Here is a 19,755-nt window from a genome sequence, read left to right as displayed (position 1 = left end):
CTGCTGCTATTGTCGTATTAATATTCCAAAACACAGTTGTTATTATATAACATTTACCCTATTCCAAATAACAACACCAAACCCATCAATATGTGACAATTTTAAAATTAACTATAAAGTTTAAGCTTCCTGCTGCTTCTTGCAATATGGCATACAGGTATTCTGGAAAAAAAAACACCCAATTTAAAACATGTAGAAATTCTGGATAGGATTCAATAAACACTGCTGATGGAACATTGCTAGGCTTAAAATAAATCAGCTAAATCCACCGGGACCAAAATAGAGAACTGAAACCCAGTTGGGAAACAGAGTGCGAAACAGAAATGCAAGCCTTTGTCAGTATTAGGGACTCAAAAGTCAAAGTCCTTGTCCCATGCAAGACTGGGAAAATGGAGCACTAATCCACAAAAGAGCCTTCTTCAGTGCCACTGCATCCTTATGAAAGGATGGAATTTTTGAAGATCCCTCCTGTACCTTTCTTGGGCACCCTAATCCCACTCCTTCCCACATGTCATAGATTAATGCTTGTGTTGACTGTGAGTTCCAAAAGATTTGTACAACTCTGAAAAAAAAATCAGCCAAGTTTCTAGGATTAGGTTTTAAATTGTGATGAACTCATTTATCAGATAACCACAGACTCGCCGTCAACAAGGATGTACCTCTCCAGCCTGTGGTGGACAAGAAAGCCAGTACAGATACACTTTAGCAATTTGAAAACACATGGAAAGCTAAAAAACACATCCCAGTGTGGGGATATCTTCGTATATACTTTAATGATAAAGGTGTTCAGTGGAATGATAAATGAGAAACTCTGTGCTCAACTAGGGAAGTAAGGAAGAAAATTGAAGTGTGGGGAAGGCTTAAAAGTTTAATAGTCATGAAGCCCAGAAGTCCAACAGCAGGTGCTCGCAAGTGTGGCTTCTTCTAAGGCCTCTGTCCTTGGGCTGCAGGTGTCTTCACCTGGTCACTCCTCTGTCACATCTAGTGTCTGGTCCTTCTCATAGACACCAGCACCTGGAATCCAGACATTTCCATCATGCTGCCCACACTGTGTGGTGCTTGAGCTGCTTCAGTTTCATACATATGAAACTCAGTTGCTTAATCTTCCATTCCCAGCCCTAGTTCAGTGTTAAGAGCTGAATCTACCCCAGTCAAATCTGTTGAAGTCCTAACCTCCACAGCCTCAGCATGCAACAGTGGATTCGAACCACCTACACCCGGATGATTCCACTTGACCTTAAATCCTCTTTAAAGGACTCTGTTATCTTGATGTTATCTTGGTGGACTGGTAGGAGGTCACAGGTTTGATTGGAATGGACTTAGGAAAATAGCATGAAATAAAATGAAGTCATAGTGAAGATGGCTTTTTAAAAATCATCTGTCTTAAAGAGAAGCAGAGAAAAGATGGTGATGGCTGAGTGGGAGCATGGGGGTCAGAAGGAAGTCTTATTTTTAAGACGGAAGAGCAGTAGAGCGTGTGCGTGTGTGTTTTTGTGTGTATGTGTGTAAAAGATTCCATAGAGAAGGAGACATTAATAATGTAGGTGAGATTGCTTGAGATTGCTAGAGCACTGTACTCAGCTATATGAATGACAATACCATCTGCTACTGAAAGCATCTTTATTTTTAAACATGTTTTATTTATCTTAGTTATTTGCTAGAATCAGAGTCGGACAAATGTGCAGCCACACTGGTTCACTCTCCAAGTACTTTGCCATCATTCGGGTGGGCTGGGACTGAAACCAGAAGCTGAGACGTCAAGCCAGCTCTCTGTCATGGATGGCAGGGGTGCAAACTGCCTGAGCCATTACCTGTGAGCTCCAAGGATGTGCATTAGCAGGAAGTGAAAGGTCAGGCATGAAACCAGAGCTTGAACCAAAGCACTCGTGTATGGAATGAAGGCCTCTGAAGCAACAACTGGACCCCTAGGCCAAATGTCTGCCCTCAGAGTGTGTGTGTAGATAGAATGGAACAAAAGATCACAACAGGTCAGGTAATTCTATTTATGTAACATATTTATTTGTTAACATTTCTACGTATTTGTATGAGTGTATCACATATTTACTTACATATTTTTAAAACATTTCACTATTAAGTCTGGCTTAATGATTCAATGTTTTTCTACCAGTGTTTTCTCCTCTTCTGGAAGCTGTTTCTTCATGTCCAGTGGGTGTGGCTGGGTGGCTGAGCTGCCCAGTTACCAGAGAGGTGACTCAGTGACTCACAGTGGTTTATAGAAATGGGCCTGGTGCCGTCATATTATCCAAGCTGGATTCTTAGCTGACTTTCACAAGGTGTTCAAGTGCAAGTTGAGCAAAGATACTTCTTTTCTCTTTGATCACAATTTTATAAAATTATAAAATTGATACCTCCTGTTGTATAGATAAGTTCTTCTAGAAAATAAAACCCGTGAAAGATAAAACCAAAAGAAGAGGCAGGGAATACAACTATGCTCTTACTGATGCTATCCACAGTTCTGGTTGTCCTGGAAAATTCTTTCTACAAAACACTTCTCAGTAATCCCAACTCTGAGTCTGTCTTGATTCAAGTCAAAATAAAGTAGTCAGGGTATCCCAGAACCTGTCAAGCTGATATAAACTACAGTTGTGAGCTTTTTATATCCTGAAATTTGATCCTTTACTCACATGTGTCACTCCTGCCTGCGGTCTGCCTGACTTTTGCATTTCTTAGGCCTGATATCCTGTGATTGATCCATCAGTGCATTTTCTAACCTCACCTATCAATGTATTGTCCTAAACCAGACCCATTTTCACCCGCAACTCTGCCATCCTAATTCAAGCCACTCGCATATCTCACTCTGTGGAATGATGTTTCCTTACTCTTTATTTGTTTGTTTTTTTTCCCTAGATTTTTCTCAACCTAGAGTTGTCCACAAACTGGGTCAAAAATGTTCCTCTACAATGTATGGGCCTGTGATCTCTTTAACCAGAAGTTACTACTCTTCCATTAAAAACCGCTCAGGCATATCATTGCTTTGCCTATAGTTATTTAGAACTTCTTGTGACAATTACATTTGGGATTTGTTCTAGTAAATGAAATTTTATTGGCAGTACTTTTGTATATATTGCATTTTCAAGAAGCACATATTATAGCATGTTACAAATTAAAATACATTGCATTTTTTATTTAGGTAATCTGATGATAAACTACTACTTTTTAAGTTACTTGATACATTTGGGGATTAGTGATAATGAGTGATGAAATGATAATTTATGCTTGATGGCATCATGGTTTCCATTTTCTATTCCCTTCCCCTTTTCAACCTTAAGATTTACAAAATTGAGTAGTAATAAAAAGAACGTTGGGAATGTGGCATTTCAGAGAACATAGCTATGCCATTATTCTTGGACTGCAATTTTTGCTCTGTAGAAAAATATCATGACCTCAGTTCAAGATAGCCTTCATGAGCAAAACCTTGTCTGTTGGTATCTCCACGTAATTGTTGACACAGCAACTGCTGTTCTTCCTTTAGAAATATTGTCTCATCTTTGAAATTTATTTGCTCAAATAAAAGCTTCTGCTGTGAGGCGTATAGGTTAATTATGCCTATTCACAAAAAAAAAATTGTTTCAGATTTGCTGCTAAAAATTTCTGGATATAGTTGCAAAATTAACAGAAAATACTGTTTACCATTCGTAGCTTAAGGGATGACAGAGACAACTGCGGTTGATTCATCAGTACTCTCCTAGCATCTACTGCTAGCTCTTTTATTAACACAGTAAGTCAAGTAGACCAACATGAAACCACAGATTCCAGCAGCCTTGTGATTGAGTAAAACTGTCCCCCCAGCTTTCCCATTAATACAAAACATCAGAAGATGTCAACTGAAATAAACCCTAGCCTATGATCATTCATGCTAAAAAGAGTTTTACAGATGGTGGATCCCAGCCCATAGTAAGAAACTGCCATTGCATGTTAAAGCTAATAGCTTGTCCCAGCTAAATAAATATAAACACAGTGACATCAAACTGATAAGGCCATATGATTCACTGTGTAGTTCAAATACCAAACATTGAATTCTCAAATTTAAAATTTACAAGTTGGAATTTTGTTCCATGGCCATAAAATATTATTTACCATTGGATTACCATCTTTGGGCCCATTTTTATTCTGAGATAATGAAAGCTTTGCATAAGTAACCTAGGGTAGACTGTGGTCTTTTCAAACTAACTTTTCTTACTGCCAAATAAATCTCTTTTAAATATGTTCTCTCTGAGGCACTCATGACATCCATTGGCCAACTGGATCTGGGGTTATGCCTGGAAAGTTTCCACATTGCACGTGGTTGTCAATTTGAATTGTGTATCAACTACCCATCATATTTGGCACATCTGTACTTAACATTGGCATTAATTTTACCCTATTGTTCTAATTGCAGTACTTTGATGTAATGACACCATTCAATTCACAGATGGTACTGGTGGGGGGTTTTCCCCAAAAAAATATAATGCAATTTTAATTTGGAATGTGAGAATGCCAAAAATAAGAGCTTCACTGATTAAGTTATCCGAGCCTGCTAAGCAGTTGAACATTTGAACTAGGAAATATTTTGAACTAGTAAATAAATAGGAAATATTGGGAAAGAGAACAGCAGGTTTAAATACTAACCTACTGCAAGTGTTTGGTTTTATGAATATAGTCTATGGAGTTCATAAGACTTATCTGTTCATGATCAAACTGACATACTTAGGCAAAGTAAAATCTGAATATTCAAGTGCAGTAACAGCATTCAATAAAATTATTTTAATATCTTAAAAATTAAGTCTTTGGTGATTTGGAAGTCCCACAACTTGAAAGTAATCATTAAATGTAGATTATTAAATTGAAAACACATTCAAACATTACAAATCTAACATTTTCTACACATACACACATTGCCACTCCTGAACAGTTCATAAGAGTTCCTGGAGTTTCACACCCGTAATTTTCTGTAACATCATGGAGTAAGGACTATCACAACCTGCATTTTACAGAATAAAATGAGAATAACTAGATAACTTTCTAAAGGTTACCAGACCCCCTCATTGAGGGGAAAAAAATGAGAACCCAAAACTACATTTCTCAATTCAGAGTATTTTGTGAGACTTGCACATTCTATTGAGTAAAATATTTTTACCATTTTGCTTCAACAGGAAGTATGAGAAGACCACACTTCCAGTACAAAGAGAATTGGCAGGATGGGTGAGTGTTGACTGCTATGCGTAGGCTTTGAAATCTGCTTTGGGGGAGCATTAAACCATGTTTCATTTTAGTAATTTGCCTAGAATAAATATGGAAGCTTTAAGAAGTCAGGAAGAGAACAGGAAGCATTTGAATGCAGTGAGTGAAAATCTGAGAGATGATTGGTACTACCAATCAAAAATTTGCTTTAGTAAAATGCAGAAAGCCAGGATTGCAATGCCTAAGTGGATCTTAGCATATCTGGGAATGTGTGACGAAGTGATAGGATGGTGGACTTGTTGACTTTTGGGAAAGGGAGAAACTTGAATGGGTGCCAAGGGCATGCAATCTACAGTATGACATGTAAGAAACACCTGAAAATGGTTGCAAGTTGTGAGATCCCTGATCTTCTATTAGGACCACAATGTCCCCACGGTGGCGGAGGGGGTGGAGTAGATGAAAAGCTGTTGGTTAATACCAAAGGAGGCTATTTCTATCTGGGATATTTTTTATCTTCAGCATCACAAACAGTGATTTCCTGTTGTGTACTCTCCCTGCTATCCATGGCTTCAGTTGCATGGTGATGTCAGAAATGTTGAGCAATTTGCTTCTGTAAATATTGATTGCATTGGAAGTTCATTTGGTGGTTCATTTGAGGTATCAGGGATAAGTAGGAGCTAGCATTTCAAGTAGCCTTGTAAGTAATAGATCCCAGGAGGGACCTCATTGTTAGTGAACATTAGAGGATTATTTCTGAGTATATGTGAGTCTGTGAAGGTCTAGCCTGTGTAACTGCATGAGAAATTCAAGAGTGAACAGAAAACCTTTCCATCACCGTATACTAAAAACAGAAGGTTGCGTTCTGCTTTTCTGTAGCTCTCACAGACTGCATTGTTTTTGGAAAACCCATTTTAGATACACAACAGTCTTAGATCAGTGATGCCTCCCTAGGACTCTCTCTCCTCTCAAGACTCACAGCTCTAGCCCTTTTAGATCGCCAACATTCATTACTAATGGTGAAGGATGTATGAACACTGTAGAAAAGGCTGGCTTTGGGGGCTGCAGACAGATGACTAAATCACTCCAATTCATCTGGAACAATTGTGTGCATCTCTGCTCACCCTCTTCTGAAACCCTCCTCCTGTTTGCATAAGGGATAGCCCTTTCTGTTTAACTTTTAACTTTTTTAATACATAAATTTGAAAGGAGAAGAGAGAAAAGGAGTGAGGGATGTCGGGTGGAAGAGGGACAGAGAGGTTTACATCCACTGGTTCACTCTCTCAATGCGCCTATCTGCCAGAGCTGGCCAGGCCAAAACCAGAAACTGGGTACTCTGGATTTTTCACATAAAAGCATGTCCCACTGCCTCCTTGGGCACACACTGTCAGAAAGCTGGATCTGGGAGCGCCACCAAGTCTTGAACCCAGGTAGGCAGGTGTTCCAAATGATGTTTTAATTGCTTTGTGTTTCTTTTTCTTTCGGCAAAAATAGTAACTTTATTTACAATTGATGTATCAAGATTACAATAGAACCATTAGTGATACCCTCTAAACAAAACCAATAATGTATTGGTAATGGCAAAGAATGGAACTTTGACAGTCACTGGCAAGAATCGAGCATTTATCCAGGAGCTGTAGGTCTGATTGCAGTATGGTCTTCCAGTGTCTTTTGCAACTTAATGACTTTCTCCTTTTTTTACCAACTACTCGTTTGTAATTATTCATATTTGTTGCCTGGACTGGGGTACCAACAAAAGTAAAATACAAAATTCTTGTTGTTTCTTCTTCACCTTGCTTGGACTGAACAAATACAGTGACATTGTTCACATTCTGAAACGTAACGTAGCGTAGTGGAACAATGCCGTATTCTTTAATGTCATCATCTAGTAGTTCCAGAGCTTGTTAGTTCACTTCTTTCTGCCTTCAAAATCCATAGATCGTGATAGTTGATAAAAATTTTTACAGATTTAGGACCTTGACCATTATCTGGCCCTTGAAATTTAAAGCTTAAGGAGTTGCTTGAATGCCACAGTAATAAGTAACTGTTCATCACAGTCAAATTCCAAAAAGATCAGGTCTTTTCGTAAACAGTTGTCAAAACAATGTTCATCACTTTCATTAAGACATTCACAGCCAGCTTTGTTAATAAAAGGCATTAAATCCATGTAGCCTTTTGGGATATCTGTGTTCTCCTTGCTTTCAGGGTCATTTTCTAAATGCAGCTTGATTTTTTCTTCTGGTCCCATAGCATCTGCTCCTTTGTATCAATCATTCTCATTTGTTTCAAAAACAAACAAACAAAAATGTGGGTGTGGCTGATATATTGTTGGTAGCAGCTATTCCCTGGCACTGATGCACATCTACTCCCAAGAAAACAGCCTGGGGATATTTATTACTTGTAGATCTGAATGCTGGGGCAATCCTCAAACATGATCCACACCCTGAGATGGAGGACAGCCACCAATGCCATCCCAGGGTCCCCAATGTGGGGCATGTTCTGAGGGTCCTGCTCAAGAGGTTTTGATAGTTCAGCAGTTCTGAATTACTGCCCATCTTGCCACTCCAAGCACAATCAAATCTTTCCAGAATCCACTGGTTGACATAGTCCACTCTGGAGTCTCCGTTTGCCCAGATAGTCACTGCTAAGTCTTGGCTGGGGTAGTCGATAAATTTGTTCCATCCTCTGAGCTCTGTTATAGTACCAAGTGTCCTCTGAAGGCTCCAATGTACTACCATATCCTCCATGTGCACCTGGATATGCTGTCCACTGCTCCCTCTAAGCCACTGAGGAGGCCCACCTCTGGCACATGCACTCCATGGTCAGACCATTGAATCTGCAATTCTCTCCATGGTAGAGGTTCTGAGTCCAGCGATTCAGTTTGGGGGATACCCAAAGAAGCTTCATTTGAGATGATCCCAGAGCTGATTCTTATGTGTGCTTGCCAATAGAGCGTCCAACACAGTCCGTCACCCCAGTCAGCTTATGCACACACTGATGGTTGCAATTGCTGGGTCAGTTCTGTCTCTAGCCCTGTCTTCCAGACACCTTTTCTGAATACATACACACAGTCAGCAGTCCACTCTGCACTTCTCCTTTGGCTACTTCTTTTAATAATTTTCTCTAATCCATTTCCCTTCTCAATGTATCCTTTCATGCCTCATTACCTTTTTAGGCTTACTGGCTGTCATTTCTCTATTTCTATGATGCATTTTTAAAAAGGCTTTCTTTATATATATAAACATATATTACATATATGTATGCTCATTGCACATCTACTGCTAAGTTACTGAATTTTAGTTCATTTTTGAAACTCGTGCAGCTGTTAATTAAAGTGGCCATTATAAGATGATTTGCGTGTAATTTTAGAACAGCATACTGCAGGATGGGAAATCCTTACACCTGTGTTTACCTGTGTACTGTAACTGGTTCTAGAGAAATCCAGATGAGACCCAGGTGCCCAGCTCACTTTGTTACAATATTTACATTTTCACTAAATCTGTTTATGCCTCACATTTCTAGTTACATAGTCCTAATTATGACGAACAGCATTCCTATACTTCCCCACGCTTGGTGGATTGCCTTTTCTCCTTGGAAGCAGATGCACAAAGTAGATTTATAGTCTTGACAATCTTTCAAGTTTATGGAGTGACAATTCCAGGGTTTCACTCTTCTGTGACTCTGACTTTAAGGCTGGTTTTGAAATAATTGAAGACTTAAAACATCTTTCACATAAAAGCTATTGGTAAGAGAAAAATAAAGTAAGTCATCAGAATGCAGACATTTGATCAGATGAACTTGGAAGCGTGGTGTGTGGCTTTTAAGTTGACAGGCTTAAATATTTTCACCAAGCATCATTTAATGTTTAATTTTCTACTTGAAACAGTGAGGCTTCTGAATACACTATTTGCTGCCTTTCTTCTTTCTTATACTATTATTCGTCCTATATTCATTGTGATCAGAACTGAGAAAGATAATCTTCCAGCTGAAAGTTGTATTAGGTTGTGAAGTTTTATAACTTTTTATGAAATCAACTCTAAATTCACAAGATCCAGACCATCACATATCTAAGTCACCTGTTTATCCAGTAGCCTAAAATATGATTCATAAAATAACATAATTCTAATATTGTCTTGATCATCACAGAAGATTTATTCACTAAAATACAAAATAGTTTTCTCAGCTCTTATTTGCTTGACCAGCTGTTCAAGTTGACATAACCTATAGGTCTCTTAATTAAGATATGTTATAAGGAAGAGATTGAAATTTGTATGTGTGTAACTTATTTGAGAAATGGACCAAGAGAGCTCCAATTTGTTGGTTCACTTTTGGTTTACTCTCCAAATACCCACAATGGCTAGTGATGCCCCAGGTCAAAGTCAGGAATTAAGAACTTCATTCAACTTTCCCATGTGGATGGCAGGGACCCAACTACTAAACCCACCACTTGCTGCCCCCAAGAGGGTGCATCAGCAAGAAGCTAAAAGTGGGGATAGAGCCAGGCTTCAAACCGAGCTACTCTGAGCTGGACTGTGGGTGTACAACTGACACACGATGCTCCCATGCACAGACTCTAGTTAGGTCTGTGTGGTTGTTGATGTGCTTCAGCATTGGTAATTGTGAATCTAAAATTCTCAGTCCTCAGTTTCACGTGTTGTGTTGATTTCATAATATGTTTGCGTAGTAAGCACTGTCTCATGGAAGAGTGCTTTTAAAACCACTTGGTTCAGCATGCACTATTTTGAATGATCTGAAATCATCCACTGAACACGACTATTATTTCTTTGCCATCGTTTTTCAATGGTATTCTTGTCCTGAGTCTAAGACAGTAACTCAGTGATTTTAACTCAATATTGCAGACAAATGTGTTTTAATACTCTCAAGTCTTCCCTTGATCGTTAAATTTCTTCATTATAAACATATTTAACTGTATCAATTATCAAAATAAATTTTTGGACTACTGAAATAATTTCCTTACAACTCCTTTTATATTTTAGAATAGTGTTGCTTCTCTAACAAGTGCCAATGCATCATGAACCTAAAATATTCACTATCTAGTCTTTTTGAAAATTAAACTTGAAAATGAACAGTTTGCTGAGATAAAAATCTTTTTTGAAGTTACTATTTTCTCATTCAAAACATCATATAACAAAGAAATATACAAAAGCTATGGTTAGGCTGCCATTTTGTCAAAGACCAAAATTTGATTCCTTTTTGTTTGGAATTCAATATGAGCAAGATAAATATATTCTAAGTGAGATTCACTAGCTCTCTGGGCTGAATCATGAAGGGAAAGGGCCTTTAGCATTCTAACCTTGTAGAAGCTCATCTTAGACATGAGGAGATCAGGACGGACAAGCTTTCCAATCTAAACAAATCAGGGGCATTTTCTGAGCATCTGACCTGCGCAGGGCTTTAGTTTAGGATAAGTGGCTGATCAGACAGAAGAACTTTCTTGAAGAGGATGATACTCACATAGTAGGAAAGCTATAAAGAGACGATAGGTGCTATTTTGGCCAGAATGTTCTAGAGAATATATTCCAGAGAAGACAGGTGAAGAAAAAAGAAAAAGGACAGCTCAGGCTAGGGCAAGTAAGATCAGCAGAGGAAAACCTAACTCACCTTGAAAGTATCTGCAACATGATGTCAGTAAGCTGTGACAGTCAACCTGGGTGAAGATATACCAAGCTGCCGGCCTGTAGTGGATGTTGTGCAATAATACATAACACAGATTTGACCCATATTGCCTTCCGAGCACTTCCGTGGATCCTTACTGCTCTATGATTCACAGAGAAATACCTTCAATGTTTTCTAGGGCAATACCTAACTTCTGTTCTCACTACACTTACCTAATACGGTTGGAGACACTTGTACATTGTTTCCGTCAGAAAGAAGAGCACTGTAGGTAGATTCCTTTAAAATGTCTGTTACCACATTCAGAATCTTTAAGGGTATCTGTAAAATATTTGAGAATGACAAATCAAACATTGTATTTTCAAATATTTTGGGGATAACTTGTGAATCATAAATTATTCTAATTATTCTCATATTGAAAAAAATTAAATTATTCCGTGTATCTGTGTTAGTAGTTGAATGATTTGTTTTTATTATTTATATACTTATTGTAAGGTAGCATTAACGAGAGAGAGAGGCAGAGGAAATGTCCTTCATGGCTCAGTTGGGCCAGGCTGTGTCAAGATCCAGGAACTCTGAGTCTCCTGTGCAGGAGTACAAGCACTTGAACATCTTCTGGTGCTTTTCTGGCACATGAACTGGGAGCTGTATTGGAGGTAGAGCAGTCAGGACATGATCCAGTGCTATATGGAATGCTGGCATCATAGGTAGCGGTGTCACCCATTATATCACGGTAGCTGTTGCTACCGTTTCAGTGGAATGTTTGTACTGTTATCCATTTCGTGAGTAAGGGCTGCCTGAAAGTCAGGTTGCCATCGTTTGTCTCTAACACAGGTGGCTTCTGAGCTCCCTTAGCTTTGCTCCTCTTTCCTTCCTCCATCCCCTACGTTCCATCACTACCATCCTTCCTTTCTACATTTCCTCTTATGATCACTCTTCTGATTAAGCATGATAAACTGTCCCTTAAATTCTTCATTAATTAAATAACAGTGTAAAAAACAGTTGTTTCTGTGTTTACCTAGAATCTGGCACAACAAAAATGATCAATCAACCTGAGCTGTTCTTGGAAAAGAGGATGTTTTTACTCATATGTAAGAAGGCCAGCCTGAAGTTGATGATTTTATAAAGACTTTTAATAGACTATATGCGCTCTACTCCTTCCTCTCCACTTTGTGAAGCTTTGTACGATTACAGATTTCCTTCCATGAGTTGACACATAAGGACTTTCTGGGTTCCAGCTGTACTGAACGATGGATGTAAAACATAGACACAGTTAAAAGGAGATCTATAACCTAATTTTGTAATGCTCCCAGGGACAGAATTCTTCAGGTGTTATATTTGAAGAGTTATTTCTTTGTTTTCATCTTTAAATGATCAGGATTATTAATATTCTTTGCCTTGTGTTTGTTAAATCAGAAGAATGACAATAGGAAGAAATGGATAAAGGAAGGTACCAGAGATAGACAGTGGGGGCGGGGCTGGAGCAAGGGGAGAGAGGAGGAAAGAGAAAGGTTGAGATTTCAGAAGCCAGTTGTGTTAAGGAGAAACTGATAAATAAGCAGTCAGGTGAAATCTCTCCAGAGAAAGAACAAATGAGTACAACTTGACTTTCATGTAACCCTTAATCTATTTAGAGAAGGAAGAATCAGGAAATAAAGTACTTCTCAGCAGTAGTTTAAGTCAAGAACTCAAATTAATTTACTTGACTTTCAAGCCATGAGCTTTGTTTATACTCTGTGGAAACCACAATTTCACACTCTTAGATTCTAATACAATGTTGAAAAGACCATTTCCTTGTAAAAATCAGGCGCTGCTTGCCACCAACTGCATTACTTCTGAGGTACCTTTATTGTGTGAGACAGTCACCACTCCAGTTACTGAAAAAAAAAAAAAAAAAGCAGCCTGCTTTAGAACCAAGGGCCTATTTAAATGGTGATGAACGTAGTTAACAGTGAAACCTAAAGTAAAAGATTTGTTATGAGTTTGTGTATTTGAATTCTAGCAACCATAAGAATGCTATCAATACAACATAATGATTAAGTTGACTAATATATTAAAAATTGTTAGCAATCTAAAACCTTTTAAGTCAAATAAGAAAGCCATCTTAATGCAAGGATATACTTGAATGTGAAAATTGCAGAACTAAATGGATATTGGTGTAATTTAATTCAATTGCAGAATTATTATACATAGCTCTAGGCAAGATTGTCACTTTGAAATATAGACCAAGGAAAAAATTAAATTTAAAAATTATCATTTGCAAGATTGTATACTGCAGTATTTGTTTCAGTAAATTTATTTAAAATTGTATATACAGTAAAAACAATGCAAAATATTGAATTGTGAGTTGTTTTACAGTCTCTGGCTACTTACGAATATATCAGCTAGTTGCTGCCACAATAAAGCTACACAACATGTCAAAAAGTCTTAGTGGCACACTGTTGCATATACATATTTAGATAATGTGGAGACAAGGGGAATTTCTGTACTCAGGTTGGTCTCTCTACTTCAGATTGTGTGCTATAGTTTGATCATAAATTGGCCACCGAACTAATATGGGACAAAAGTCCCGGAGTGTAAAGTTAGTAGTGCTAAGAGAGAAAGTTAACCCAATGATGGTGTTTAGATGGTGGCCATGGTATGGGATCCTTCAGCCACTGAGGGCATTCCTCCAGAAGGTAGCTCTCATGACAGGGTTGTTAACAAAAGCTTAAGTTTGAATTCACTCATTCTCTGTGCTACTGACTCTTCTGTAATACTTCTTCTGTAAATACTCCATTATTGGTACCTGCTGCCCTCCCATGGGAACACAGAATCTTGAACTTCCAAAACTGTGAGCCAATAGGAACACAGCAACTTGAACTTCCAAAACTGTGAGCCAAATAAACCTTTTTTATATTGAAGTAATTGCTCCAAGTGTTTTTATTTATTTATTTATTTTTATTGCAAAGTCAGATACACAAAGAGAAGGAGAAACAGAAAGGAAGCTCTTCCATCCAATAATTCACTCCCCAAGTGACTGCAACGGCCAGTACTGCGCCGATCCAAAGCCAGGAGCCAGGAACTCTACCAAGTCTTCCACACAGGTGCAGGGTCCCAAGGCTTTTGGGCCATCCTCGACTGCTTTCCCAGGCCACAGGCAGGGAGCTGGATGGGAAATGGAGCTGCCGAGATTAGAACCGGCGCCCATATTTCATCCCGGCACGTTCAAGGCAAGGACTTTAGCTGCTAAGCCACCCCACCGGGCCCTGCCCCAAGCATTTTGTTCTAGTTATGAAAAGTTGGCTAACATAATGGGCTCAAGTAGTTTTGGTGCTCAGTTTACATTTCCATCATGTTTATCCCTTAACTCATGTTGACAAGATCCTCTTTGAGGTCATAGTAGAGAAACAAGAACAAGGAGCAGTAGTCAAAATCTCTCTTAAAACTTGGACACCCTCATTCTATTGTCCTCAGCAAGCAAATAGTAAAAACAATAAAATCAATGATGAAGAGCATGACTATAGAAAAGGCCTTAAATTGGGGACTTTTACATGAATTAGGGGTCAAATATCTGCTCAGATACATGATTCATTACTAGGTTAGTGGATTCATGAACCGCTTATTCATAAAACACGTCCTGGATGCTACTGGACCATAGTAAGGGTTAAGAACATGACCATGGTACACTGAACGATAATGTCACCAAATACACTTCTCCTGAGCCAGGCATCATCCATTCTGTGGGTCACGAGGTTGCATGGGACAAGAGAACAGGTGTGTATTAGCATTTAATGCAGATAAATTGCATGACCCAGGTCCCATATATATTATATTTATTCTTTTTATTTATAAAAAATTATTCATGTATTCAAAGGGCAGAGTTACAGAAATATTTAGAGAGAGATGGAAAGATCTTTTATCCATCCACGTCATTTCATTCCCTGACATGGCTGCAAGAACCAAGGCTGGGACTGGAACTCCATCCAGATCTCCCAGCTTCTGTTTCTTTCTCTAGTCACACGTATGGTTTGATGGTGGGTTCCTTGTGACCACCCTCCAGCGGAGGAAAGAGTCTTACCTGTTTTGTTGATAGATCAGGCCAGTATGTTACTACAACTTAGAACCAGACTGCTAACTCATCAAGGCATCTGTGATAGTTCCACAGTTACAGTGATATTTGACATTTTTCCATTTGCTATAGTAATATACCTGGTCACCCATTTGATAAGGCGTTAGAAATAGCCGGTATCAGGAATATAAATAGGAGCTGGCGTGGTAGTTAATCCTGTCCCCATGAACACTGATTCATGTCCCAGCCGCTCCACTTCAGATCCAGCTTCCTGCTTATGGCCTGGGAAAGAGTAGAGGATGGCTCAAGTTTGGGATCCCCTGCATCCATAGGGAAGACCTGGAGGAGCCTCCTGGTTTTGGATTAGCTCAGGTCCAGCCACTGCGGCCATTTGGGAAGTGAACTGATGGATGGAAAACGTGTGTGTGTGTGTGTGTGTGTGTGCCCTTCTTTCTGTAAATCTGCCTTTTGAATAAAAATAAATGAATCTTTGAAAAAGAAAAGACATGAATAGACTCTTAGGTGGTCAATGGCTTGACTGATTGTTCATGGTCTTATGCCAGAATCAGATAGATTATTATGGTTAAAAACTGGGATGGTTGCGTTAGTCAGCTTTTCATTTATTTATAACAAATACCTGATGTAGGCTACTTATGGAAAAGAAAAGGTTTATGTATCTCACAGTTTGGGAAATGCAAGTACTTTGTACTGGCTTTAGGTTTATTCTCATAAAAGCCTTCTTGACTTTGTTATATCACTATATACAGAATCCCTGAGAGCAAATGTGGGAGCCAGTGACTACATTTTGACACAGAAAGCCATAGAGAGTTGGATGTGGACAAGTTCAGGCATACATGAACAACTTTCTCCTAAGAACTACCCAAAGTTCACACAAGAACTAGTTTCTATAGATGAATCCTTCAATTACTCAAGGACTTCCTGTTAATTCCTTCCATCTCAATGCCTCCACACTGAGGACCAAGCCTTCAACACATGAACCCAAAACACAACCAAAGGTAGACTTACACAAGTGCATCCAGTGTGTGTATATATGTGTGTGTCATTTCAAGGCCTCCCAACGAATGTGTGTTGCACAGCAGTTATTGTGTAACCATGTCAATAAGATGAATCAATCAATCTATTCTTAGCCACCCCGGTATTACTGCAGTGGTCCCATGGACCAAAGAGCTGTGATGCGGAGGATAAAAATATACATGTATGCAACAGAATGAGCTGTTGTTGATCAGGGATCTTCTAGCCATTGTTTCTGTATGTCTGATACCTCAGATTGCTAACACTTGCATAAGGTGGTTGTGGTGGTGAATCAGATTTCTCTGATCTTTCTCAGCGAGATTGAGGTGAATTCTTTCCTTGACTTCTTTTACCTACCACCACTTGAATAGCATTGCTGGCCAACGTACAGCTTAGTATCTGTCATCAAGATTTTCCTGGGCTATAACATGTCCAACAGACTCTCTTCCTGTTGAAGGACATAATATGAATACATACTCATGGACCCATTTATCTTGCCATAAATCATATCACACTACCATAAATTGCCAGCCTATTAAAGTATAGTGAAGGTGCCAGCTTGGATGAGACATTTCTTGGGGTTAAGACACTCTTCTTCAAGATGAGAACAGGCAGGTAATAAAAGATGGATGCTATAGGGATGTAGGGATCTTGTGAGGGCCCTGGCCCTTTCTTTCTGTGAAATAGGGTGCAGTTAGACAGTTGTGAACAAAATGATGACATGATGTAGTATGTTTTATAGAATCACTGTGACTGAAGGAGGGAGCAGACTGACCTGTTGGGTGACCTCTTGCAATAATCTTGGGAAGAAATGACAATGACTTAGACCAGCTTTCAGGAGCAGCTAATGATGGCAAATGGTTGAAGTTGTGGCAACATTCTCATAGTAAAGTCGTGATATTTCTCCGTCTTTGAATTTGCATTGTCTTTTTAGTGAGTTAAATATTTGGCTCAGTAGATGGAGTATATGAAGTATTGCTTTGCAGCTTTTCAGTGGATTTATTCCTTCAGAATAAAAAAAATCAAAGCTGAGTGATGAAGACAACTTTCTTTGTTATCAACAGAGTCAGATCTTCAAATTCTAACTTGCAGAATGGATACTTCAAGTCTTTCAGTCTGTGTTGCCTTTTCTTCCTAAATCTATAATTCCTGCAGCCTCTTGGCTCTGCTTTAGAACATGTAACTTGTGTGTAGTCTTCTAAACCCAGCATAGTTTATAATTTTAAGTTTTATAATTATGTTCTTCTGAGTTCTTGGTGATTGTGATGGAGTCAGCTGCATCTCTGTTGCACACCTGCATGTACGTGCGTGCACACACACACACACGCACTCCTAAGTTGAAGGCTTAGCCCCCTATTTGACTGAGTTTGGAGGTAGGGCCTTTATAGGAGTGATTAAGGCTGAGTAAACTCATAAATGTGGGACCCTAAAACAAAAGGACAGATATCCTTACCCAGAAGAGACACATAGGAATCACGCTCTGCCTATGTATGCCCAGAACACCAGGTCTGGTGAGGACACCTGCGAAAGCTATGGTCTCCAAGCCAGCAAAGACGCCCTCACTGGAAGCCAACCCTGCCAACAGCTCCACCTTAGGACTTCCAGCCTCTAGAACTGAGAGAACATTTATTGCTGCTCTGAAGCCACCCAACCTGAAGAAATGTGTTAGGGCATTAGTAGACTAACACCTGCGTGTATTTGGACACATTGGAATTCAGTTTTGTTGAATTCATCAGGATTGATGTATAGGTAAAAGCATCAAGGAAGGTATGAGAAAGAGTCATAGTCAGCAGTAAAATAGACTATCTTGACTCTGGGGAAACGGAAAATTTTATCTCCACAGACTTCTATGTGTATTAATTGTTTATGGTTTTGAAGATAGCTTCCCTTTAGGAATAATGCAGTTGGTTTAAATTGTTCCATAAGTCTCTTCTCTGCTCTCACTCCATTTACTGTGATTACTTGCATGCAATCAAGTGACAGCATAAAAAACATCTTTCAATGAGGATGTTTTTCATCACAATATGCTTATTCCAGTCACTCTTCCATTACCATGTTTTATTTTCTTCATAATATTTATCTTAATGTGAGGTTATGTGTTCATCTTTTTTTATTCTCGTATCTCCCATTAAAATATAAATTTCAGTTTGACCTTATTTTTCTTTCTCACTACAATATTGCTTATACCTAAAACGCATCATAGGGACTTCATAAATCTTATATGAGAGAAGTGTTTCTGAAAGTCACTGCAAGAAATCTTAGAACCAGGCTTATGGCTCACAATATGACTTGCAGTTTGAGAACTAATTTCTATTTTTCCACCGTTTCTACCCCTACTTTCCTTGAGTATGATTTCTTGATTTTATCTTGCAGTCTTATACATGTCTTTATAAATTGTCAAAAACACAGATAAAGTAAGTCTGTGAACAAACAAAAATCAAGCCTGAGATCCTAGGTGCTTCTCCCAAATAGGTGGACAACAGAATGAGTGTTTTGTCTGCATACGATCTTTACATATGATATTTTTCTTCATGGCTTTATGTGTGCCAGTTTGACTTTTCCAGCCATGGTAGTGTGTCCTCACTCTCCTCTGGCCTCCTCCTCCCAAGGTTGGCCAGCTGTGCCCCACTGCCCTGTCCCACAGGGCTGACTTCTGGAGCAACGTCACTCGGGCTGTCTTGCCCTCTGACTTCCCATCTGGAAGAAAGGCATATGCTGATGGGAGCATGGAGTTCTGTGACCACCCGGAGTCCCTGCCTCTTTCCTCGCCTTGCCACTGGCGGGCAGTAGCGACATACTGACAAACACCAGTCCTGCACGGCGCCAGCTTCATGGAAGCTTCATGGAACCTCATCCCTCCTGACTTTCCAATGTGTTTTATCTTCTTAGCTTCCTTCCCACTTAGCTTCCTCTGCCATGACAGCTTGTTCCTTCATTTAACTCTCTTTTCAACACTGGAGAGACAACAAGAGACAGAGCTTGCATCTGCTGATTCTCTTCCCAAATGCCTGCAGTGGCAGGACTTGGCTCAGTTGAAGATAGGAGCAGGGAACCCAACCCAGGTTTCCTGTATGGATGGTAGGAACCTAAGTGCTTGAGCCCCACTGCGGCCTTAGTGGGACGCTGGAATCAAGAGCTCGCGCCAGGGGCTGAACTCAGGCGCTCTGATACGGAAGGCAGGTGTTTTAACCAGATGCCCTGTTTTGCAATGCTTATCCTCTTTTTAAGTATTTATCTGTGTCATATCCTGCCTGCTGGTAGGGCTTGTTGGGAGGGTGGGGAAACTAACTGAAGTTAATAATGAGAAGTCCCTGTTGGGTGGAAAGCGAAAGTGATAAAACTACACCTAGCTGTGTAGGCATACCTACTGAGTGTGCTAAGTGTGCACTGCACTGTACATTGCATCCTTTGCTGTAACAACAACAATGTTGGGAAACAAAGGCAGGCCCAGTGTAGTAGCCTAGCGGCTGAAGTCTGTGCATTGCACATGCCAGGATCCCATGTTGGTGCTAGTTCTAATCCCAGTGGCCCCACTTCCCATCCAGCTCCCTGCTTATGACCTGGGAAGGTAGTTGAGGACGGCCCAAAGCCTTGGGACCTTGTACCTGCGTGGGAGACCTGGAAGCAGCTCCTGGCTTTCACTCCTGGATTCAGCTAAGCTCCAGCTATTGCAGCCACTTGGGGAGTGAATCATTAGATGGAAGATCGTCCTCTCTGTCTCTCCTCCTCTCTGTACATCTGACTTTCCAATAAAAACAAAATAAATCTTTAAAAAATCCCTTTGCTCAGGGGAATGCTTACAGAGAAAAACGGCATAAATGATTTTTGTGTATTCTGATATTTTAAAAAAAGGACCATTC

At 39.5% G+C, this 19,755-nt stretch overlaps 1 pseudogene; it reads right to left on the bottom strand.

Annotated features, from left to right (window-relative positions):
* Positions 1–6,728: 6,728 nt before the first annotated feature.
* On the bottom strand, positions 6,729–7,643 carry LOC101524191 (thioredoxin-like protein 1; annotated as a pseudogene).
* Positions 7,644–19,755: the final 12,112 nt, after the last annotated feature.

This window comes from Ochotona princeps, chromosome 27, assembly GCF_030435755.1.
Source record: "Ochotona princeps isolate mOchPri1 chromosome 27, mOchPri1.hap1, whole genome shotgun sequence".
NCBI lineage: Eukaryota > Metazoa > Chordata > Mammalia > Lagomorpha > Ochotonidae > Ochotona > Ochotona princeps.
Note: the sequence above shows the minus strand (reverse complement) of the source record. Positions and strands in the feature narration are given on the sequence as shown.